The following is a 25,476-nucleotide window of genomic DNA, read 5'->3' on the forward strand; positions in this document are numbered from 1 at the left end:
TGACCGCCGGCTGGCCTACGCCAACCTTCGCCGGGCCGTCTTCCAGTGCGTGGGGCGCACGCCCGAGCAGCAGCGCCAGCGCTTCTGCGCGCTGCGGATGGAGGAAGTCGGCAGCCTGTTCGCGTTCGGCCAGCAGCTCCGGGACGCCTGCTGGCGGTGGCTGAGGGCCGGAGATCGCGACGCCGAGGGAATCATTGACCAGGTGGCGCTGGAACAATTCATCGCCCGCTTACCAGCCGGAACCGCGGAGTGGGTCCAGTGCCACCGCCCGGCATCGCTGGATCAGGCCGTAGGACTGGCGGAGGATCATTTGGCGGCTGTTCCGGCGGCAGGACAAAGGACGACATCGTCTTCTCTCTCCTCTTCTCTTTCTCTTTCTCCCCCCCTCCTCCCGTGTCCCGTCCTCACCCCATTCCCCCACCACGGAGGCGGTGGCCGGCTCCACCCCAGCCGGCCTGCCGCACCCGTGGTGCCCTCCCGTTTCTCCCTTCTGTGTCTGTCTCTCCCCCCCTCAGGTGAGTGAGCCCCAGAACACAGCTGCAGAGGGAAGGCCCGGGCCGGTTTGCTGGTGCTGCGGGGAACCGGGCCACCTGCAGCAACAGTGCGCAGCGATGGAGGTGGGGGCGGTGGTGCGGATCCCCGATGCACCAGAGGCTGCCCTCGATCGGGCTGGAGCGTATCGTATACCGGTAAGTGTACAAGGGGCTACATGTCAGGCATTGGTGGATTCGGGTTGCAATCAGACCTCGATCCGCCAAAGCCTGGTGCAAGACGAGGCATTGGGGGGAGCACAGGGGGTGAAGGTGTTGTGTGTGCACGGGGATGTTCACAGCTACCCGTTGGTGTCGGTCCACATATATTTCAGAGGGGAAAAATCGATAGTGAAGGCGGCGGTTAATCCTCGCCTTACCCACTCTTTGATCTTGGGGACTGATTGGCCGGGATTTCGGGGTTTAATGGCACGCCTAGTAAAGAGTGGGTCCTGCCGGTTGACAGGGGAAGGTCCCGGTGTCGCTTTGGCTGGAGCTGCGGTCGCAGAGCCGTCTACGTCATCTCCGCGACAGAGTGAGGAGCCGCCGGCCCCTCCTCTTTCTATTGGGGAATCCCTCGCGGATTTCCCACTGGAACAATCGCGAGATGAGACTCTGCGACACGCGTTTGACCAAGTGAGAGTAATCGATGGTCAAACGCTCCAGCCGAACGCCACCCCGTCCTTCCCCTATTTTTCCATTTTGAAGGATAGGTTATACCGAGTGACGCAGGACACTCAAACGAAAGAGCGAGTCACCCAGTTGTTAATTCCAAAGAGCCGCCGGGAATTGGTATTCCAGGCAGCTCACTTTAATCCCATGGCTGAACACCTCGGACAGGATAAGACACTCGCCCGGATAATGGCCCGATTCTATTGGCCGGGGATTCGCGGCGACATCCGTAAGTGGTGTACGGCGTGCCGTGAATGCCAGTGAGTAAATCCAGCGGCCATTCCAAAAGTGCCCTTGCGCCCCCTACCATTAATCGAGACCCCGTTCGAAAGAATTGGGATGGATCTCGTCGGGCCATTAGATCGGTCAACACGAGGGTACCGCTTTATATTGGTTCTGGTGGACTATGCAACGCGATACCCGGAAGCGGTGCCTCTTCACAATATCTCAGCACGCAGTATTGCAGAGGCCCTCTTCCACGTCATCTCCCGGGTTGGAATCCCGAAAGAGATTCTGACTGACCAAGGCACCTCGTTTATGTCACGAACACTGAGCGAACTGTATGGGCTACTGGGTATTAAGCTGATCCGCACCAGCGTTTATCACCCACAGACGGACGGTTTAGTTGAACGGTTCAATCGCACCCTCAAGAATATTATCAAAAAATTCATAAGTGAGGACGCACGTAACTGGGATAAGTGGCTCAAAACCTTGCTGTTTGCAGTGCAAGAGGTCCCCCAAGCCTCCACTGGGTTCTCCCCGTTTGAATTATTATATGGGCGTAAGCCGCGCGGCATCTTAGATGTACTGCGGGAAAATTGGGAGGAGGGACCTTCATAGAGCAAAAACGAAATTCAGTACTTTATGGATCTGCGCGCAAAACTCCACACGCTCACCCACCTAACTCAGGAGAATTTGCGGCAGGCCCAGGAACGGCAAGCCCGCCTGTACAACAAGGCACGCGCCTTAGAGAGTTCACTCCGGGAGATAAAATACTCGTCCTGTTGCCCACGTCGAGCTCCAAATTAATCGCCAAGTGGCAAGGACCCTTTGAGGTCACACGGCGAGTCGGGGACGTCGACTATGAGGTTAGGCGAACGGACAGGGAGGGGGCACTACAGATCTACCACCTCAATCTGCTGAAACTCTGGAACGAGGAGGTCCCCGTGGCGTTGGTGTCGGTAGTTCCAGAGAAGGCGGAGCTGGGGCCGGAGATCCAAAAAGGGACATTGGCATCACGTACCTCTCCGGTCCCCTGTGGAGACCACCTCTCCCCGACCCAACTCACGGAGGTCGCCCAGTTGCAGGCCGAGTTTTCGGATGTGTTCTCGCCCCTGCCCGGTCGCACTAACCTCATAGAACACCACATAGAGACGCCCCCGGGGGTGGTAGTGCGTAGCCGCCCTTATAGATTACCTGAACACAAAAAAAAGGTGGTTCGGGAAGAACTTCAGGCCATGCTCGAAATGGGCATCGTCGAGGAGTCCCACAGTGACTGGAGCAGCCCGGTGGTCTTGGTTCCCAAGGCCGACGGCTCGGTCCGGTTCTGTGTGGACTATAGAAAAGTCAATGCGGTGTCTAAATTCGACGCGTACCCAATGCCTCGTATTGATGAGCTGCTCGATCGACTAGGCACGGCTCGCTTTTACTCGACACTGGATTTGACGAAGGGATATTGGCAGATCCCCTTTACTCCATTATCCCGGGAGAAAACGGCCTTTTCCACACCGTTCGGCTTACACCAGTTCGTCACACTTCCGTTCGGGCTGTTTGGGGCACCCGCTACGTTTCAGCGGCTGATGGACAGGGTCCTCCGGCCCCACGCCACCTATGCGGCCGCTTACCTAGACGAAATTATCATTTATAGTAATGACTGGCAGCGGCACCTGCAACACCTGAGGGCCGTCCTTAGGTCGCTGAGGCGGGCGGGACTCACTGCCAACCCGAAGAAGTGTGCGATTGGGCGGGTGGAAGTACAGTATCTGGGCTTCCACTTGGGCAACGGGCAGGTGCGTCCCCAAATTAATAAGACAGCAGCGATTGCGGCCTGCCCGAGGCCCAAGACCAAAAAGGGGGTGAGACAGTTCCTGGGGCTGGCTGACTACTATCGTAAGTTTATACCTAATTATTCGGACGTCACCAGCCTGCTGACTGACCTCACTAAAAAGGGGGCGCCAGATTCGGTCCAGTGGACGGAGCAGTGCCGGCGGGCTTTCTCTGAGGTAAAGGCTGCACTGTGTGGGGGGCCACTTTTACACTCCCCTGACTTCTCTCTCCCTTTTTTGTTACAGATGGATGCGTCGGACAGAGGGCTGGGGGCCGTTTTGTCCCAGGAGGTGGAGGGGGAGGACCGCCCTGTCCTATACATCAGCCAGAAGCTGTCAGTGCGTGAGGGGCGCTACAGCACAATTGAGAAAGAGTGCCTGGCGATCAAGTGGGCGGTCCTCGCCCTCCGTTACTACCTGCTGGGGCGCCCTTTCACCTTCTGTTCGGACCACGCGCCCCTCCAGTGGCTCCACCGCATGAAGGATGCCAACGCGCGGATTACCCGTTGGTATCTGGCACTCCAACCCTTCAACTTCAAGGTGGTCCACAGGCCGGGGGCGCAGATGGTCGTGGCGGACTTCCTCTCCCGTCAAGGGGGGGGGAGTCGGCTGCGGGCCGGACGGGTGTCCGGCCTGAGTCGGGTGGTGGGGGTATGTGGCAGCGGGGGCGTGGTCAAGTGCCGGTCTGTGACAGGAGGGTGGAGCCAGGGAAGGTGAGTGGCAGCATCGCTACACCTGACGGTAATTAACCTGTGTTTTGTGTGTGTTTTCCCAGTAAACCGCTCCCTATTTAAGGAGGCTGAGAGAGAGCAGAGGGAGCGCGACCCGGGATTGGATACAGAGTGTGTGTGTTTGGGTGTGTGTGTGTTTACGCTGCTTAGACTGAAAAGTTGGAAAAATAAATAAGCCTTCTCTGCCTCCAAACGTTGTCTTGCCGTCCTCTGTGCTCCACCCACACTTGATCCGCGCTACACTGAGGAATTTTAACATGGACGGCAGTTTTATGAGAATGTTTTACAGTTGTTTTATTGAATCTGTTCTTACTTTTTATCTGCTGGTTTGGGTTGCTGACACAGAAAAACAAGAACCGTATTTTTAACATTAGCAGTCTCTGTAGCAAAATTGCCAATACTCCCCTGAACAATATAAAATCAGGTCACTCGAAAAAGCACAGGCAATTTTAGCTGACCCCAGTCACCCCCTGTTCTCAGAGTTCTCCCTTTTACCATCCAGACGCAGATTTGTTTTAAAAGGTTGTAGAACCAACAGATTCAAAAACTCATTTTTACCTGCTGTAACCATCCTTTTAAAGCACTTCTTGATGAATGTTTTTATTGCTCTAATTATTTATGGTTGGTTTATGTCTCAATTGTGACTGTATTTATTGTTGGTGTGTGTTTTTTCTGCTGGCTGCAAAGTTAATTGCTCTCAGGGGACATTAAAAATACCTTGAACCTTTCACCACCACGTCCATGAATGGATATTTGTAGTCACAGGTAGCTTGAATATTTAAAGTATACCTGCCTTTCCTGTTAATGTAATCTGTCAAATTGGCTGAAGGTTGTTTTATCTGTGTGTGTGTGTGCACCATCTACAGCACCTAGACACTGGGGGAGGCCATGCGCTTGCTGAAATCCGTGCACAAGCTGTTGGACAGCAGTTTCTGTTGTCGGCAGTCGTATGTACTTAGGACCAAGATGCACAGTAATCGCTTTACACACTTGTCTGATTATTATGGAAACCATCGACCTAGAGAGCCCGAATGTATTTGTCATTTTCCGTATTCTACCCTCATCAGCTAAATAATATAGGGTGAAGGCTACTTTTGTCAATACACTGACTGGGCTCCACATGACAGTCGTCTGGCCTTCAATGTAGAGATGCAGTAACTCCGCAAGCGAGAGCAGCGATGACTGCGACATTCGGAAGTTCTCGTGCCATTCCTCCGGGAGAACAACTTCATTTGTGAAGTTTAGCCACCAAGCAGCAGTTCGCCCGGATCGGATCCAAAAGCAGCGGTGACGTTGGTAAGCAGCAAGCCTTTGTCTTGGTGGGAGGAAAAGTGCCTGAAAAACTGCGACCCTCCTCGCAGTTCTTCTCCTCCGCTCCTCATAAAGCAGTTGTAGTCCTATTTGCAAATGCAAACAAACCAAAAGTGTTTGCAAATATGTAAAAAGGACGACCACCTGTGTTGCATCCATGAGACCATCAAACCAAAATATTGAGCACCTGACGCAAATATTGTTCTGTGACGCATATCGTGACGTCGGGAAAACTTAAAACTCCGTTTTCCACTATTTACATGCAGGCATGAAAACGGAGTTTTCAAAGATATCCATTTATCTCATTCACCTCCGTTTATGTGTAAATGAGAGGTGCAACCACATAAATAAACATGCGTCTTCATAGATATCCGGCTACGTGTAAACGCACCATGAGAACACGTGTCGCTTTATAGCTCTGCGGAACACTGGGAGCTGTTTGAGATGCACTATCCTGGGGTTTAATATTGAAGGCACGTTCATGCTGTCCCTCTTCTTCCTTGTCACCCGCTTCCTCCTTTTCATCACTTTGTTCGCACTGAACCCATTTTATAACGCCATCCCAGAAGTCTTTGTAAAACTGAAATTTTGGTTCGTACCAGTCTGTATGATTGGCTTCTCTGATAATACTCTTTTATCAATCTCTGTACTGATGCTTGCAAGTTATTAAACTCAACGAAAAATCCCTCAAATAACTTAATTTGTTTCTCAGCAGTTTCTTTATCTTGGCCGGATTCAATAAGGCTGTTGATTTCGTTACGTTTATGTGTTGGAACACCAAGCTTCCCTCTGCGTGTTGCAATTAACTTACAGTTCTCGTTCATTTGAGAAATCCTGGTCTTCAGTCTCTTCCTCAGTCATATTGAAACTTAACTCAAAAGCTTTAAACACAAAAGTTCATTACTAACTTAAAAAGGCTGAACACAGCGCAGTAGGAAAGGCAAAAGGCAGCGTGCGAACAGGCCGGTTCAGTTTGTAAAGTGTGCGCGGCGGCCCGTTCAGCAGTTCAGCCTTATTCTCACCAACCAGAAAAGTCAGTCAATCCTACAAGCACATAAATCCACATCCACAAACTCCCGACAAGTAATCCACAAGCTTACGACAACGCAGCTTCCAATCTTCCAAAACCGTGTGCCTGCTGGCGTCTCCAAGCTTCTAAACTTTCCATACACCCTTGAGCACTCACGCGCGCTCCGCTAATTAGCGCAGGTGAACCAATTAACCCTTTCATGTACCGGGCTCCACTTAAGGCCAAGGCCAACATCTCATATCATCTCTAGCCGCTTTATCCTGTTCTACAGGGTCGCAGCCAAGCTGGAGCCTATGTTGCAACAGAAGGCTTGGTTCATCTTAGAAATGGTCAATGCACGCCACATGGGGAATGGCGTATGAATCCCCAAGAATGTTACAAGAAACTAAATAGCTATAGAGCATAATTTTTTGACACTGAATTTTCCCGATTCAGGGATTATTCTTTTGAGTACAAATTCCAACTCTGGACCTACCGGAGAGAGGGAGAGGGGCGGGCGGGCGGCCATCCATCCATCTATCCATCTATCTATCTAAATTGTATCCGTCGTTGGTCAAGGGGTTGGCTTGGGAAACAGAGAATTTTGAGGTCAAAAATTGCAATCATTGCTGATCAGTGGTGAAGGTTTTGGGTTAAGAAGCAGAACATTTAGAGTTTAAGAATGCAATTATGGCTAGTTAAGTGGTTAAGGTCATGGGTCAAGAATTAGAAGGTTTTGAGGTTAAAACAGCAATCATGGCTAGTAAAAGGGTCAAGGTACTGTATACAGAATTAGAAGGCTCCGAGTGTAAGCAGCCAATTAAGCCAAGTGTATGGTATGAAGAATTGGAAGGCTCTGAGTGTAAGCAGACAATTAAGCCTAGTGGGGGTATCCAGTCAATCAGACTTGTTTTAAGGGCTATTCCCCACAACCTCTGAACCTAACCACAACCTCTACACCTAAACTTAACCATGATCCCAGTACCTAACCCCAACCCCTAACCTCTCAACCCTTAAACCTAATCTCAACCACTAAAATCAAATCTTGGATCTAGACCTTCCCCTCATCCCGTTCCCGAACCCTGGTTGAGGACCAGAAGACTGATCACCAACCCCTTCGACCAACATCCAGATTAAGGTACAGAAAGATTGTTTGCTTGGGAGTGTGGTGTCTGGGCTGTGGGGGGTGAGAGAGTAGATGGACTTTGGACAGGCCCGTGCAGAACGCAGGCCCTAGCTTTTGATGGGGCAATGGAAAACTTTCACCCTACCCTAATCCTAACCAGAGGTAGCCTATTTTGGGGAGTGGGCCAAAGATAGCACCTTCTGGAACACCAAACTTTACTTTAGCATGCATACGAAAGTCACCATTTACGTATACAAACTGACAATGATCAGTTAAATAAGACCTGAGCCAGCAGAGGACCATTCCTTTACCTCCAATGACATGTTCTTGTCTATCCAGCAGAATGGAATGATCAGTGGTGTCAAAAGTTGCACTAAGGTTAAGCAGCACAAGCAAGGAGACACACCCCTGATCAGGAGCCATTAGGTGGTCATTTACTACTTTAACCAGTGCTGTGGCTCTGCTATGATGAGATCTAAATCATGATTGATACCTTTTATGGATGTTATTCCCATGTAGATATGAGCATAACTGTTATGCCACAGTTTTTTCGAGGATTTTGGAGATAAAAGGGAGGTTTGATATTGGCCTATAATGGGACAGCTGACAAGGGTTGAGGTAGGTTCTTTAATCAAGAGTCTGACAACTGCTAGGTAAAAGGATTTAGGTACATAGCCATTGCTAAAAGAATAACTGATTGTTTTTCAAAGAGGTTTGTTTGCTTCTGGTGTTATTTGTTTAAAGAATCATATAGGTAAGGGGTGAAAAAAATCCCCACAAGTACACAAGTTGAAGATTTTGATTGAATATGTGAAATTAGTTCTGTCTCTTTAAGGAGTGTAAAACACAAATCATTGCTCATAGTCATAGTGTTGGATACTTATCAAATTGTCTAGTTTCAAATTAATAGTTGATATTTTTGCCTATTTTCAATTTTGCCATTGAAAAAAACTTCATTAAGCCATCGCTACTACATATTGAAGGTTTGCATGTTTCTGTGGTGGTCTTATTCCTAGTTAATTTTGCAAAAGTATTCCATAAAAATTTAAGATTATTTTTATCTTCTATTATGGTGGAGAGAAACATTGAACAAGCAGCATTAGAAGCTTGTCTCTGGAGTTCCAGTGGCTCTCATTCCATGCTAATTGGAATACTATCAATTTTGTTTGACACCATTTTCTAATTTTACATGTATTTTGTATGTTTTAAGGTGCACGTGTGATTGTTATACCAAGGTGCTAGGTTTTTTTTTCTCCTGAATTATTTTCTTTTAAGTGGAGCTACATTATCTAAAGTAAAGCAGAATGTTGACTCGAAGCATTCAGTTGTCTGATCAAGTTTTGTGAGGTCTAATGGGGATCCAATCATAGTTGATAACTCTGGGAAACTACTGATAAAACTTTATGCAGTAGTTGCTGTGAATGTACTTTTGATGTGATGGTGTGCAGGGTGCATATATTCTTGTTAAGACATTTCAAAAAAGATGAGGTAATGGTCTGTGGGAGCATCAGACTGTGGAAGTATGACTATATTTAATACAAATGCAAGTGCTAGATCGAGAGTGTGACCACTAGGAATCATACAGAAAACTGAACAAAAATAAGGTTAGGTCCTATGACATTCTGATTCACCCCAACTGAATCTAGAATGGACACGGATGCTGTTCTCAGAGTCTTCCAGGTGATCAAAACAATGTCTCTAACAATTAATTTATTGTCTAAAGATACAACCAGGTTTGAGAAATTCCGCAAATTCAGAAACAACTTCAGAATTTAAACCACGGGTCTGTAAATAATTAGTTGAATCAACTGCGTAGATTTTTTTTAGCTACATACATTAGGATAAAGAACTTCAAGCATACTGAATTTTTGTTCAGGTTTTTGTACAATTCCTAGATTATTATAAACAACTTTGATGCCTTCTCCTCAACCAGTGAGACGAGGTGGATGCATATAGTTGGACGAGCTTCATTTAAGTGCTCCGTACTCATTTGGTTTGATCGACATTTCCATTAAACATTAAAATCCTGATCAGTAATAATTCCATGAACAATTAGTCTCATGCTGCAGTACTACACTGATAAGTGTTACAGTTAAATCATTATTTGTATGGTGGTAATTAATGACTACTTATGAGCAAAAGAAAACATTAACAGTCTCATTTTAAACATCGCTATAAGGTTACATACAACCCCGATTCCAAAAAAGTTGGGACAAAGTACAAATTGTAAATAAAAACAGAATGCAATGATGTGGAAGTTTCAAAATTCCATATTTTATTCAGAATAGAACATAGATGACATATGAAATGTTTAAACTGAGAAAATGTATAATTTAAAGAGAAAAATTAGGTGATTTTTAAATTCCATGACAACAACACATCTCAAAAAAGTTGGGACAAGGCCATGTTTACCACTGTGAGACATCCCCTTTTCTCTTTACAACAGTCTGTAAATGTCTGGGGACTGAGGAGACAAGTTGCTCAAGTTTAGGGATAGGAATGTTAACCCATTCTTGTCTAATGTAGGATTCTAGTTGCTCAACTGTCTTAGGTCTTTTTTGTCGTATCTTCCGTTTTATGATGCGCCAGATGCTTTCTATGGGTGAAAGATCTGGACTGCAGGCTGGCCAGTTCAGTACCGGGACCCTTCTTCTACACAGCCATGACGCTGTAATTGATGCAGTATGTGGTTTGGCATTGTCATGTTGGAAAATGCAAGGTCTTTCCTGAAAGAGACGTCATCTAGATGGGAGCATATGTTGCTCTAGAACCTGGATATACCTTTCAGCATTGATGGTGTCTTTCCAGATGTGTAAGCTAGCCATGCCACATGCACTAATGCAACCCCATACCATCAGAGATGCAGGCTTCTGAACTGAGCGCTGATAATGTCCTTCTCCTCTTTAGTCCGAATGACACGGCATCCCTGATTTCCATAAAGAACTTCAAATTTTGATTTGTCTGACCACAGACCAGTTTTCCACTTTGCCACAGTCCATTTTAAATGAGCCTTGGCCCAGAGAAGACGTCTGCGCTTCTGGATCATGTTTAGATACGGCTTCTTCTTTGAACTATAGAGTTTTAGCTGGCAACGGCGGATGGCACGGTGAATTGTGTTCATAGATAATGTTCTCTGGAAATATTCCTGAGCCCATTTTGTGATTTCTAGTACAGAAGCATGCCTGTATGTGACGCAGTGCCGTCTAAGGGCCCGAAGATCACAGGCACCCAGTATGGTTTTCCGGCCTTGACCCTTACGCACAGAGATTCTTCCAGATTCTCTGAATCTTTTGATGATATTATGCACTGTAGATGATATGTTCAAACTCTTTGCAATTTTACAGTCGAACTCCTTTCTGATATTGCTCCACTCTTTGTCAGCGCAGAATTAGGGGGATTGGTGATCCTCTTCCCATCTTTACTTCTGAGAGCCACTGCCACTCCAAGATGCTCTTTTAATACCCAGTCATGTTAATGACCTATTGCCAATTGACCTAATGAGTTGCAATTTGGTCCTCCAGCTGTTCCTTTTTTGTACCTTTAACTTTTCCAGCCTCTTATTGCCCCGTCCCAACTTTTTTGAGATGTGTTGCTGTCATGAAATTTCAAATGAGCCAATATTTGGCATGAAATTTCAAAATGTCTCACTTTCGACATTTGATATGTTGTCTATGTTCTATTGTGAATACAATAACAGTTTTTGAGATTTGTAAATTATTGCATTCTGTTTTTATTTACAATTTGTACTTTGTCCCAACTTTTTTGGAATCAGGGTTGTATTTTAGTCATAAAATACAGTCATAGAACACTGGTCTACAGCCAAAATGCTTCTGAAATAAATATAGTCAAACTTTACTAATTCTGGATCGCTGAGAACGAAAATGAAACTTAAAATTGTTCATTGGCTCGTTTTCAAGATTGGCTCTATGAATAAATCTATGAGTGGGTTTGGATAGTACTTACTTTTTTGGCAAAACAATGAATGATGCAATCTGAAGCCGGTATTGCATCATACATGACATTAGGTTACTCCTTGAAGTCACTGATGATGCATTCATAAGTCAACTGACATCACTCTGCTGAACAATCTGGTCTTATATCAGCTCAAAAAAAAAAAAATTCATACAGTGCTATGCACCCGAGTGCATATGCACAAGAGTGCTATGCACTCTGGTCCATCTTTGCTTGACAAGAGATGCTCCGTTTCATGAATACAAGAGACAAGCTGCCAAAAAATAAATAAATAGAAACCCACTGCATACACACAGAATAAGGACGAAACCTATTCAGTACTTTATACATAATTGGTTTTTGCAATTTGGTTCATAATACATTGTATTTATATAAACTTTTTGCTGATTTTCTAGTGTTACATAAAGAGAACAGGTGAAAAATATCATGTAAACCGACCATAAACACATGAGACCTAGTTTTACAATTTATATTTAAAACATTACGATCTATACAATGTACATAAGTATAAAATTTAAAATCTTAAATATCTTGGAAGCCACAGCCAATCAGCTGATTAACTGTCACTTCTAATTCAACACACCAAATTTCATAATAGCCGACTTCATGTCTGAAGCAGACAACTTCTGAAAAATTGTTGACCAGTGTAACATGAACAATAAAGTTCAAAGTACAGGTCATTTTCAGTCAAAACTGTAACAACCATATTTAATTTGACAACTTTAAATCATGCAATGTCTCTGTGTTAGTGCACTTGAAGGTCTTACATGTAACGAAACAAGCAAACATCTTTCCACACTGTGAGCAGTGATACGACTTCTATCCTGTGTGAATGCGCTGGTGTTTTTGGAGATCACTCTGCTGATTAAAACTCTTCCCACACTGTGAGCAGTGATACGGCTTCTCTCCTGTGTGAATGTGCTGGTGTAGTTGGAAATTACTCTGATGAGTAAAACTCTTCCCACACTGTGAGCAGTGAAACGGCTTCTCTCCTGTGTGAATGCGCTGGTGTTTTTGGAGATTACTCTGCTGATTAAAACTCTTCCCACACTGTGAGCAGTGATACGGCTTCTCTCCTGTGTGAACGCGCTGGTGTTTTTGGAGATCACTCTGCTGATTAAAACTCTTCCCACACTGTGAGCAGTGATACGGCTTCTCTCCTGTGTGAATGCGCTGGTGTCGTTGGAGATTACTCTGATGAGTAAAACTCTTCCCACACTGTGAGCAGTGAAACGGCTTCTCTCCTGTGTGAATGCGCTGGTGTTTTTGGAGATTACTCTGCTGAGTAAAACTCTTCCCACACTGTGAGCAGTGATGCGGCTTCTCTCCTGTGTGAATGCGCTGGTGTATTTGGAGATGACTCCGTTCAGTAAAACTCTTTCCACACTGTGAGCAGTGAAACGGCTTCTCTCCTGTGTGAATGCGCTGGTGTGTTTGGAGATTACTCTGCTGAGTAAAACTCTTCCCACACTGTGAGCAGTGATACGGCTTCTCTCCTGTGTGAATGCGCTGGTGTTGTTGCAGATCACGCTGACAAGTAAAACTCTTCCCACATTGTGAGCAGTGATGCGGCTTCTCTCCTGTGTGAATGCGCTGGTGTAGTTGAAGATGACTCTGACGAGTAAAACTCTTCCCACACTGTGAGCAGTGATACGGCTTCTCTCCTGTGTGAATGCGCTGGTGTCGTTGGAGATGACTCTGCTGAGTAAAACTCTTCCCACACTGTGAGCAGTGAAACAGCTTCTCTCCTGTGTGAATGCGCTGGTGTATTTGGAGATGACTCCGTTCAGTAAAACTCTTTCCACACTGTGAGCAGTGATACGGCTTCTCTCCTGTGTGAATGCGCTGGTGTAGTCGGAGATGACTCTGACTAGTAAAACTCTTCCCACACTGTGAGCAGTGAAACGGCTTCTCTCCTGTGTGAATGCGCTGGTGTGTTTGGAGATTACTCTGATGAGTAAAACTCTTCCCACACTGTGAGCAGTGATAGGGCTTTTCTCCTGTGTGAATGCGCTGGTGTAGTTGGAGAGCACTCTGATGAGTAAAACTCTTCCCACACTGTGAGCAGTGATACGGCTTCTCTCCTGTGTGAATGCGCTGGTGTAGTCGGAGATAACTCTGACTAGTAAAACTCTTTCCACACTGTGAGCAGTGATACGGCTTCTCTCCTGTGTGAATGCGCTGGTGTCGTCGGAGAGCACTCTGATGAGTAAAACTCTTCCCACACTGTGAGCAGTGAAACGGCTTCTCTCCTGTGTGAATGCGCTGGTGTAGTCGGAGATGACTTTGACTAGTAAAACTCTTCCCACACTGTGAGCAGTGATACGGCTTCTCTCCTGTGTGAATGCGCTGGTGTCGTCGGAGGTTACTCTGCTGAGTAAAACTCTTTCCACACTGTGAGCAGTGATACGGCTTCTCTCCTGTGTGAACGCGCTGTTGTGTTTTGAGAGCACTCTGATGAGTAAAACTCTTCCCACACTGTGAGCAGTGATACGGCTTCTCTCCTGTGTGAACACGCTGTTGTGTTTTGAGAGCACTCTGGTAAGTAAAATTCCTACCACACTGTGAGCAGTGATGTGGATCTCCTCCTGTGTGACTGCACTGGTGTGTCTTGAGTGCATTCTGATAACTAAAACTCTTTCCACAATCTGAGCAGTGGTGAATTTCCTTCTGTATATCATTACGGGAAATATCAGAATGGATAATATCAGTTGATGTTGATTGACGACTGGAGCATTTGGAGGGGATCTGAAGCTTATATTTAATCTCTCCTGATTCTCGCAGTCTCACGTACTCTTCATAGTGGCATCTCTGGATATGCTTGTCGAGGTAAATTGGAGATGCATTGGAATGAGGGCATGTGGAGCATGAAAAGACTTGCAGCAGAGCATTCTTTACTTCTGGAGAAATGAAAGGACAAAAATAACAAATTGAACATGAAATGCAACAAGATTATAAAATATAACAACACTAACCCAATGTAAGGAGTGCTTTTACTGAAACTTAAGATTCTACATGAATTAAGACTGAGACAAAAACAAAAGGTTGCAGACTAAGATATAGCAGCCTCTAGCTTGGAATACTGGGAGATTCAATAAGGTCCTGGAACAGCAGCTATGCACAGCATTGGCCATAGCCCCGTGGGTCTGAGCAACCAAAGGGGAGTTGTTGGTTCCTGTTGGACATCATGTCAAGTCTAGGTAATGGCAAGCCTAGCCTTATTTACATCTCATCCAGGATTGAGAAGGAAACTTAGCCCTCACATTCAAGGTTCTAAAAGATCCAAAAATGGGCCTTATTTATCAAACTAGATATGGATCGATTTATTTGCAAATAGTTTCTAGTAGCATTTACATAAACAAATATGTATTTTCTATCTGGATTTTTTATATGGATTAGGTTGTCAAGTTTAAAACACTTATTAATTTCAATTACACACTAATTTCATGAAATTAAGTTTTGTGGGATTTTGTGAAGCCCAGTTGATTCATATTAATGTAACTGATGAAAGCAAGCCAACATCCATAAATTAAGACACATAACAATAGTCATTTAATTTAAATGTAGGCGTATAAAAAAAAAAAAGGGACACACTGCATCGGTTCAGATGGCATTCAAGTAGGTCTGCAGCAGTAGGAATTTCCTTACTGCAGTATTTGAAGAATGCCACGGTGTGATTTGTAGTAATAAAGCAACCAAACCTCCATGTGTTTAATTGTTCGTTAATTCATCAGACACTATTTGTTCCTTAACATGTTGAAGTTCTTCAGCTGCAAGAGTTTAAAGCGCATATCCTGGACCAATTTATTTATTTATTTTTTTATATATGAAAAGTATGTCCCTTTACACACTCATCCAGAAGGGTAATTTTGCACAAGACCATCTGTCGACAGCAGAAAAAAATAAAACTAGACCGGACAATTCCCCGGGGGAAATTGTGAGAGGATGCAGTGCGCGAAGCAATTCGGTCACGCATGTTTGCTGGCCGTGAATGTGTGACCTGCAATGATGTTTCAATGCAATGATTGTGTGTGTGCTTGAGACAGCAGCCGTCATGAAGAAGAGCTATTCAAGAGTATAACCAAAGTGACTACAGGCGGAAATTAGCATGTACTGCTATAACCTGGGACAGACATCTGTCCTTACCACAAGGATAATGTTTAATTTGTGTACTGTCCCTTTTAAAAATAAAATAAACACTAAACTCTAAGAAGAGTGTTTGTATGTACGAACAGAAGTGTTCCTAATAAAGTGGACGGCTAAGGTGAAGTGTCATGCCGACCGAGGCTGTTTTTTTTTTTCACAATAAAAAGAAATTCACAAAATTCTTTCACAGTGAGCGCTAGAAGGGTCTCCTGAATAGACTGATGTAATTTTTTGTCTGTAGTGTTAAAAATTAGAGACTTTTCTGTCACTTTTATAATGGGTGTCAATGAGCTAAGACACGCAAGGTCTTGAATTTTGTGCTGTGTTTTACTACGGAACAGGCCTCGAACAATGACAAATAACTCGACTACGGAAGCAGCTATTCACAAAATTCTTTCACAGTGAGCGCTAGAAGGGTCTCCTGAATAAAATGATGTATTTTTTTGTCTGTAGTGTTAAAAATAACGACACTAGAGCGATTTAAAAACGAGTGACTTTTCTCTCACGTTTATAATGGGTGTCAATGAGCTAAGACACACAAGGGCTGGAGTTTTCTACTGTTTTTTATGAAGGAGCAGGCCTCGAACAATGACAAATAACTCGACAACGGAAGCAGCTATTCACAAAATTCTTTCACAGTGAGCACTAGAAGGGTCTCCTGAATAAAATGTATTTTTTTGTCTGTAGTCTTAAAAATAACAACACTAGAGCGATTTAAAAACGAGTGACTTTTCTCTCACGTTTATAATGGGTGTCAATGAGCTAAGACACACAAGGGCTGGAGTTTTCTACTGTTTTTTATGAAGGACAAGGCCTCGAACAATGACTAATAACTCGACAACGGAAGCAGCTATTCACAAAATTCTTTCACAGTGAGCGCTAGAAGGGTCTCCTGAATAAAATGATGTATTTTTTTGTCAGTAGTCTTAAAAATAACGACACTAGAGCGATTTAAAAACGAGTGACTTTTCTCTCACGTTTATAATGGGTGTCAATGAAGCCTGTCAGCTGCCCTGTCCTCAGTTTGACGCTTGTCATTCAAAAACTGTAAATCCTATCGTTTAGGTAGACACATTGTGTGAATCAGGACAAGTTTTCCTACTACTTTTGAGAAAATCATGTCTGTAGAGTGAAATTTGTGGCTGAAAACACAGTTTAAGCGAGAAAGTTTGAGCTTTATTTTCAACCTCTCTCCACTCTAAGTTAACGAGCTTCACTGGTGTGTAACGCAATAGACACCCATTCAAAAGCCGGATTTTCTCCCGGAACCCACATGGCGGTTGAGCCGGGACTGATCCGAAAGTGTAGAACCTAGCAGAAAAGTTGAATGCCAGATCCACAGAGGAGAAGTTTTCCTACGTTTTAGAGTTTGAATCACGTCTCTAGGTTAAAGCATGCCAGAGCAGCGGACGTTTGAAAAACGTTGAAAAAGTGCTTTTTTTTTCAATTAATTCCATAGAAATGAATGGGGTTTTTTTCGACGATTTTTTCACGACTACATCGCGAAAAAATCGTATTCTGTAGAGAAAAGTAATAGCATAGCGAGTCCGATCGAGCCGCACGTTTTGATATATTGTTTGTCTGTGTGCGACGTACGGTTATTGAGTTATTCGAAATCAAAATTTGCGTAGGAGGAAGAAGAAGAAATACGTAGAACAACAATAGTTGCAGTGCTTTGCACTGCAACCTATGGGCTCCCCTAGGGGAGCCCATAGGTTGCTGTGCTGCAGCACTGCATCCTAATAACAAAATGCGTCTGGAAAAATCCCAAGGGAGTCTGGAGCCAGATTCGTGACGTCACCTGCAGAAGCGTCAGCAGGCTGCGAGAGCTTGCATGGTTTCAGTGCACAGCCTGTGTAGACCAAACGCTCTCATTTCTCTCTTTGTCCAGTCTTTTGGGAAATGATGAGTACTAATCCCATCATGATTAGTGTTGCTACACCCTCCTACGATACATCTGTTAACCATTTTAATAATTACGTGATAACGTTGAAGAAATTTGCAGAAAACCACCAGGTCGTTTTCTCATAAACAAACCAGAGCTGACGTAGGATTCAGAGGGAGGCTTTCCGCACGCGACATCACAAAAATCAGTGTTTGCCGGGAAATTCAAATGCCAAGTTTTTCCAGAGGTGGACCGATTCGCCTCAAATGGCTTGATTTCAACTGAATTTTTCTGGTATTGCGCAAGCTAAAAAAATTTCAGAGAATGCAGAATGTTATAGATATTTGACCAAAGTTTAATATAAAATAGGAGAATTACATTAATCTTGCTCCTGAATTTACCCGTAATATGCACTTTAAGGAGCTAAAATTTAACATAATTAAAAAGATAAGTTCTCCATGGTATGACTCTTGTGGAATTATTGAATTCCATAAAAATACTAAATTTGTTATTGCTTGTTAAATTGCTTGACAATATAACCATCACATATGCTCCTGAAATAAAGCAAATGTGTTGCAATTGATTTTTATAATGGTTGATGGGTTTGACTGACATCTGCATTATCCAATTAACAACTTCACTTGGTTCAGACACATTGCATGTGTGTTTTCAACTAACTTCTTTCCAGCCAGCTGGTTATATTGCACTGAAGGTATTATAATGACGCCCCCCCAGTGTTTCTGTAATATGGGGAGGTCTGACATTATCCTATATTATGTGTTTGCTGTGACAGGGCATTCCCCCCCGATTTCTCCCCAATTTTCTCCCTAATTTAGCCATGGCCAATTCCCACCCATCAGACTCCTCTCCAGTATCACATAACAGCTACCAACCAGGGAGGGCTATCATGTGCTTCCTCCAAGACAAGAAACACCAGTTGACCACATTTTACTCATACAATGTCAGGGGGCTGCAAAGCACACTCGGACGAAAGCCCAATCCACTTACTTCCTATTAAATGTGCTCTCACACACCCATGACTGGCCAGTGTAACTGACAGGGCAGAGAAGAGAGAGCATGCCATCTCTCCCGCCCAGAGAGCCCAGACAATTTTGCTCGCTTGAGCTCCCAACCACAGATGATTGTGGCGTCATCAGGATTTGAAAGTGGCAATATCTGGATGATGGGGAGGATGACGGGGACAACACTTTTCTGCTGTGCCACTCAGGATCCACAGGGCAGGCATTTTACGCTACTTCTGGTTAAACTGGGCATGATGAATAAAACTACAACAATATATTGTGGTTTACTACAACCCCGATTCCAAAAAAGTTGGGACAAAGTACAAATTGTAAATAAAAATGGAATGCAATGATGTGGAAGTTTCAAAATTCAATATTTTATTCAGAATAGAACATAGATGACATACCAAATGTTTAAACTGAGAAAATGTATAATTTAAAGAGAAAAATTAGGTGATTTGAAATTTCATGACAACAACATCTCAAAGTTGGGACAAGACCATGTTTACCACTGTGAGACATCCCCTTTTCTCTTTACAACAGTCTGTACACGTCTGGGGACTGAGGAGACAAGTTGCTCAAGTTTAGGGATAGGAATGTTAACCCATTCTTGTCTAATGTAGGATTCTAGTTGCTCAACTGTCTTAGGTCTTTTCTTTAAATTCGTTTCTTAAGACAAGGATTTTTTAAGATGTTACCTTGACAGTTTTGGCGATAAACTTCCGCCTTCTTCAAAACAGTTGCCAGATGTCGAGTGGTGACGTGCCTTATCAGCTGATGTTACTCTAAGGAGGCGTGAACGTCCCGCCCAATTTGACAGGTAGTTCACGCCTCCTGCTGTCAGGTCGCTCCTCCAGGACGGCGCTCCAGGTGTGCGACAGCGCATACGCTCCCTCATCCCGGTTCATCGTTCTCTGCGCACGCTTGCGTATCTCCACTGCCTCTAAAATCCAACGCTGGAATCTATTTTCTTCAGTGCGAATGACTCTGGCCTCTTCCCAATTCATTATATGATTTTGCCGTTTACAGTGGTCTGAAATGACTGATTTTAAGTTTTCTTGATGTGCTTTTTCTTTTTCGGATCTTGTGAGTCTTTTTGTTGTTTCTTTTTCACATTCTATTTGGTGTTCTTTTTTTCGAGTATGGAAGCATCTGCCCGTTTCGCCAATATAAACTTTATTACATGAACGGCAAGGGATTTCATATATGACGTTGCATTTATTGTCCAGTTGTATTTTATCTTTGGGGTGAACTAGCAGCTGTCGGAGGTTTTTGTATGGTTTGACCGGGGTGTTGATGTGGTATTTCTTCATGGATCGTTGGATGCGTTCTGTAACTCCTTTTATGTATGGTAGTGTGACAAAGCCTCGGTTTGTTTTTTCAGTGTTTTTCCTTGTTTGTTTTTTTTCTTTGTTTGTGTCTGTAGTTTCCCTTTTCGGATTGCCCACAGTGGATATTGGCAGTTTTTTAATGCCTGTTGGATGTGTTGTTCCTCCTCCTGTCTGTCTTTCTCCTCCGTGATGCTCTGTCGTATAGTGTTCTGATTACTGACATTTTATGTGCGATGGGATGTTCAGATGTCCAGAGTAGATATTGGTCGGTGTGTGTAGGTTTTCTGTATGTTGTGATTTTAATGTTCCCTTCTTCTGTATGGTGTATTTTTAAAACTATTTTTAATAAACAAAACTAAACTATTACAAATAAACAAAACTATTAAATTTAATTTCCACTTCCACATATTTTCAATTCAGAGGCACAATTTACAGACAAAAAGAGGGATTTGCAATGGGGGACCCGCTATCTGCCACTCTATGCAACTTTTTTATGGAGGATCTGGAAACCCAAGCCATAGAAACAGCACCGGATGACTGCAAACCTATCTTCTGGAAAAGATACGTTGATGACATTCTTGAAATAACCAAAACAGGTCACACACAACAATTCACGGATCATCTAAACTCCATAGACAAGACAGGCAACATCAAATTCACACACGAAGAGGAAACGGACAAGACAATAGCTTTTCTGGACCTAAAAATACACCACACAGAAGAAGGGAACATTAAAATCACAACATACAGAAAACCTACACACACCGACCAATATCTACTCTGGACATCTGAACATCCCATCGCACATAAAATGTCAGTAATCAGAACACTATACGACCGAGCACAGAGCATCACGGAGGAGAAAGACAGACAGGAGGAGGAACAACACATCCAACAGGCATTAAAAAACTGCCAATATCCACTGTGGGCAATCCGAAAAGGGAAACTACAGACACAAACAAAGAAAAAAAACAAATAAACAAGGAAAAACACTGAAAAAACAAACCGAGGCTTTGTCACACTACCATACATAAAAGGAGTTACAGAACGCATCCAACGATCCATGAAGAAATACCACATCAACACCCCGGTCAAACCATACAAAAACCTCCGACAGCTGCTAGTTCACCCCAAAGATAAAATACAACTGGACAATAAATGCGACGTCATATATGAAATCCCTTGCCGTTCATGTAATAAAGTTTATATTGGCGAAACGGGCAGATGCTTCCATACTCGAAAAAAAGAACACCAAATAGAATGTGAAAAAGAAACAACAAAAAGACTCACAAGGTCCGAAAAAGAAAAAGCACATCAAGAAAACTTAAAATCAGCCATTTCAGACCACTGTAAACGGCAAAATCATATAATGAATTGGGAAGAGGCCAGAGTCATTCGCGCTGAAGAAAATAGATTCCAGCGTTGGATTTTAGAGGCAGTGGAGATACGCAAGCGTGCGCAGAGAACGATGAACCGGGATGAGGGAGCGTATGCGCTGTCGCACACCTGGAGCGCCGTCCTGGAGGAGCGACCTGACAGCAGGAGGCGTGAACTACCTGTCAAATTGGGCGGGACGTTCACGCCTCCTTAGAGTAACATCAGCTGATAAGGCACGTCACCACTCGACATCTGGCAACTGTTTTGAAGAAGGCGGAAGTTTATCGCCGAAACTGTCAAGGTAACAAGGTAAAAAATCCTTGTCTTAAGAAACGAATTTAAAGAATAGTTTCAATAGGTAGACATAATGAATTTTCACTACATGTCTTAGGTCTTTTTTGTCGCATCTTCCGTTTTATGATGCGCCAAACGTTATCTATGGGTGAAAGATCTGGACTGCAGGCTGGCCAGTTCAGTACCTAGACCCTTCTTCTACGCAGCCATGATGCTGTAATTGATGCAGTATGTGGTTTGGCATTGTCATGTTGGAAAATGCAAGGTCTTCCCTGAAAGAGATGTCGTCTGGATGGGAGCATATGTTGCTCTAGAACCTGGACATACCTTTCAGCATTGATGGTGTCTTTCCAGATGTGTAAGCTGCCCATGCCACATACACTAATGCAACCCCATACCATCAGAGCTTCTGAACTGAGCGCTGATGACAACTTGGGCCATCCTTCTCCTCTTTAGTCCGAATGACACGGCGTCCCTGATTTCCATAAAGAACTTCAAATTTTGATTCATCTGAGCACAGAACAGTTTTCCACTTTGCCACAGTCCATTTTAAATGAGCCTTGGCCCAGAGAAGACGTCTGTGCTTCTGGATCATTGTAAGGTTTTATTCCTTTGTAAGGATAAATAATTGTAAGTATTTATTCTTGACCAAGAAGGCAGTAATTTATTTTGAAAAAAACCTAACAATCATGTTTAGATACAGCTTCTTCTTTGAACTATAGAGTTTTAGCTGGCAATGGCGGATGGCACGGTGAATTGTGTTCAAAGATAATGTTCTCTGGAAATATTCCTGAGCCCATTTTGTGATTTCCAATACAGAAGCATGCCTGTATGTGATGCAGTGCCATCTAAGGGCCCAAAGATCACGGGCACCCAGTATGGTTTTCCGGCCTTGACCCTTACGCACAGAGATTCTTCCAGATTCTCTGAATCTTTTGATGATATTATGCACTGTAGATGATATGTTCAAACTCTGAAATTTTACAGTCGAACTCCTTTCTGATATTGCTCCACTATTTGTGGGAACAGAATTAGGGGGATTGGTGATCCTCTTCCCATCTTTACTTCTGAGAGCAGCTGCCACTCCAAGATACTCTTTTTATACACAATCATGTTAATGACCTATTGCCAATTGACCTAATGAGTTGCAATTTGGTCCTCCAGCTGTTCCTTTTTTGTACCTTTAACTTTTCCAGCCTCTTATTGCCCCGTCCCAACTTTTTTGAGATGTGTTGCTGTCATGAAATTTCAAATGAATCAACATTTGGCATGAAATTTCAAAATGTCTCACTTTCAACATTTGATATGTTGTCTATGTTCTATTGTGAATACAATGTCAGTGTAACAAGTGTTCTTGGTGGGTGGAGCACAGAAGCACGGCAGGCCAGTACTGAGTTCTCAATCACTCTTTATTGTCAGCTTTTCAGCTTCTATACGTTTACTTATACATATACACACGCCATACACACGTGTTCCAGTCGGGAGAGAGCCCGCTCTGCTCTCGCTCTCTTCCTTAAATAGGGCGCGGCTCCTGGGAAGAGACACAAACAGGTTAATTCACATCAGGTGTAGTGATTCTGCCACTTACCTTCCCTGACTCCGCCCTCCGGTCACAGACCGACGCTTGACCACGCCCCCGCTGCCACATACCCCCACCGCCCAACTCAGGCCGGGCAGCCGTCCGGCCCGCAGCCGACTCCCCCCCCCGATGGGAGAGGAAGTCCGCCACGACCATCTGCACCCCCGGCCTGTGGACCACCTTGAAGTTAAAGGGTTGGAGCGCCAGATACCAACGGGTGATCTGCGTGTTGGCATCCTTCATGCGGTGGAGCCACTGGAGGGGCGCATGGTCCGAACAGAGGGTGAAAGGGCGTCCCAGCAAGTAGTAACGGAGGGCGAGGACCGCCCACTTGATGGCCAGGCACTCCTTCTCTACGGTGCTGTAGTACCCCTCACGCACCGACAGCTTCCGACTTATATACAGCACTGGGCGATCCTCTCCCTCCACCTCCTGGGACAAAACAGCCCCCAGCCCTCTGTCCAACACGTCTGTCTGCAATATAAAAGGGAGAGAAAAGTCAGGGGAGTGTAACAGTGGCCCCCCACACAGTGCAGCCTTTACCTCAGAAAAAGCCCGCTGGCACTGCTCCGTCCTCTGGACCGGATCTGGTACCCCCTTTTTAGTGAGATCAGTCAGCGGGCTGGTGACGTCCGAATAATTAGGTATAAACCTACGATAATAGCCAGCCAGCCCCAAGAACTGTCTCACCCCCTTTTTGGTCTTGGGCAGGCCGCAATTGCCGCGGTCTTGTTAATTTGGGGACGCACCTGCCCGTTGCCCAAGTGGAAGCCCAGATACTGTACTTCCACCCGCCCAATCGCACACTTCTTCGGGTTGGCTGTGAGGCCCGCCTGCCTCAGCGATCTAAGGACGGCCCTCAGATGTTGGAGGTGCCTCGGCCAGTCATTACTATAGATAATTATATTGTCGAGATAGGTGGCCGCATAGGCGGCGTGGGGGCGAAGGACCCTATCCATCAGCCGCTGAAACGTAGCGGGCGCTCCAAACAGCCCAAAAGGAAGTGTGACAAACTGGTGTAAGCCGAACGGTGTGGAAAAGGCCGTTTTTTTCTTGGGATAATGGAGTCAAGGGGATCTGCCAATAACCCTTTGTTAAATCCAATGTCGAGTAAAAGCGAGCCATGCCTAGTCAATCGAGCAACTCATCAATACAAGGCATTGGGTACGCGTCGAATTTAGACACCGCATTGACCTTCCTGTAGTCGACACAGAACCAGACCGACCCGTCGGCCTTGGGAACCAAGACCACCGGGCTGCTCCAGTCACTGTGGGACTCCTCGACAATGCCCATTTTGAGCATGGTCTCGAATTCTTCGCGAACCACCTTTTTCTTGTGTTCGGGCAGTCTGTAAGGGCGGCTGCGCACTACCACCCCCAGGGGCGTCTCAATGTGGTGTTCTATGAGGTGGGTGCGGCCGGGCAGGGGTGAGAACACGTCAGAAAATTCTGTTTGCAACCGGGCGACCTCCGCGAGCTGGGTCGGTGAAAGGTGGGCCCCACAGGGGACCGGAGTGGTGGGTGATGCCAATTTTCCCTTTTGAACCTCCGGCCCCAGCTCCGCCTTCTCAGGAACCACCGACACCAGCGCCACGGGGACCTCCTCGCTCCAACGTTTTAACAAATTGAGGTGGTATACCTGGAATGCCCCACCCCTGTCTGTTCACCTCACCTAATAGTCGACGCCCCCGACTCGCCGTGTGACCTCAAAGGGTCCTTGCCACCTGGCGAGTAATTTAGAGCTTGACGTGGGCAACAGTACGAGTACTTTATCTCCTGGTGCGAACTCCCTGAGGCGCAGACCCTTGTTGTACAGGCGGGTTTGTCGTTCTTGGGCCTGCCGCAAATTCTCCTTGGTTAGGTGGGTGAGCGTGTGGAGTTTTGCGCGCAGGTCAATAACGTATTGGATTTCATTTTTACTTTGTGAAGGTCCCTCCTCCCAATTTTCCCGCAGCACATCTAGAATGCCGCGCGGCTTACGCCCGTATAACAATTCAAATGGGGAGAACCCCGTGGAGGCTTGTGGGACTTCTCGCACTGAAAACAACAAGGGTTCGAGCCACTTATCCCAGTTACGTGCGTCCTAACTTACGAATTATTTAATTATATTTTTGAGGGTGCGATTGAACCGTTCAACTAAACTGTCCGTTTGTGGGTGATACACGCTGGTGCGGATCGGCTTAATACCCAACAACTTATACAGTTCCTTTAGTGTACGTGACATAAACGCTGTGCCTTGGTCCGTCAGAATCTCTTTCGGGATTCCAACTCGGGAGATAACGCGGAACAGCGCCTCCGCAATACTGCGTGCTGAGATATGGCGAAGAGGCACTGCTTCCAGGTATCGCGTTGCATAGTCCACCAGAATTAATATAAAGCGGTACCCTCGTGTTGACCGATCTAATGGCCTGACGAGATCCATCCCAATTCTTTCGAACGGGGTCTCG

At 45.1% G+C, this 25,476-nt stretch overlaps 1 pseudogene; it reads right to left on the reverse strand.

The window, feature by feature from the left end:
- Positions 1 to 25,476, reverse strand: part of LOC132867666 (zinc finger protein 585A-like) — a 418,000-nt pseudogene that overhangs the window by 351,244 nt on the left and 41,280 nt on the right.

This window comes from Neoarius graeffei, chromosome 19 (genome assembly GCF_027579695.1).
Source record: "Neoarius graeffei isolate fNeoGra1 chromosome 19, fNeoGra1.pri, whole genome shotgun sequence".
Taxonomy (NCBI): domain Eukaryota; kingdom Metazoa; phylum Chordata; class Actinopteri; order Siluriformes; family Ariidae; genus Neoarius; species Neoarius graeffei.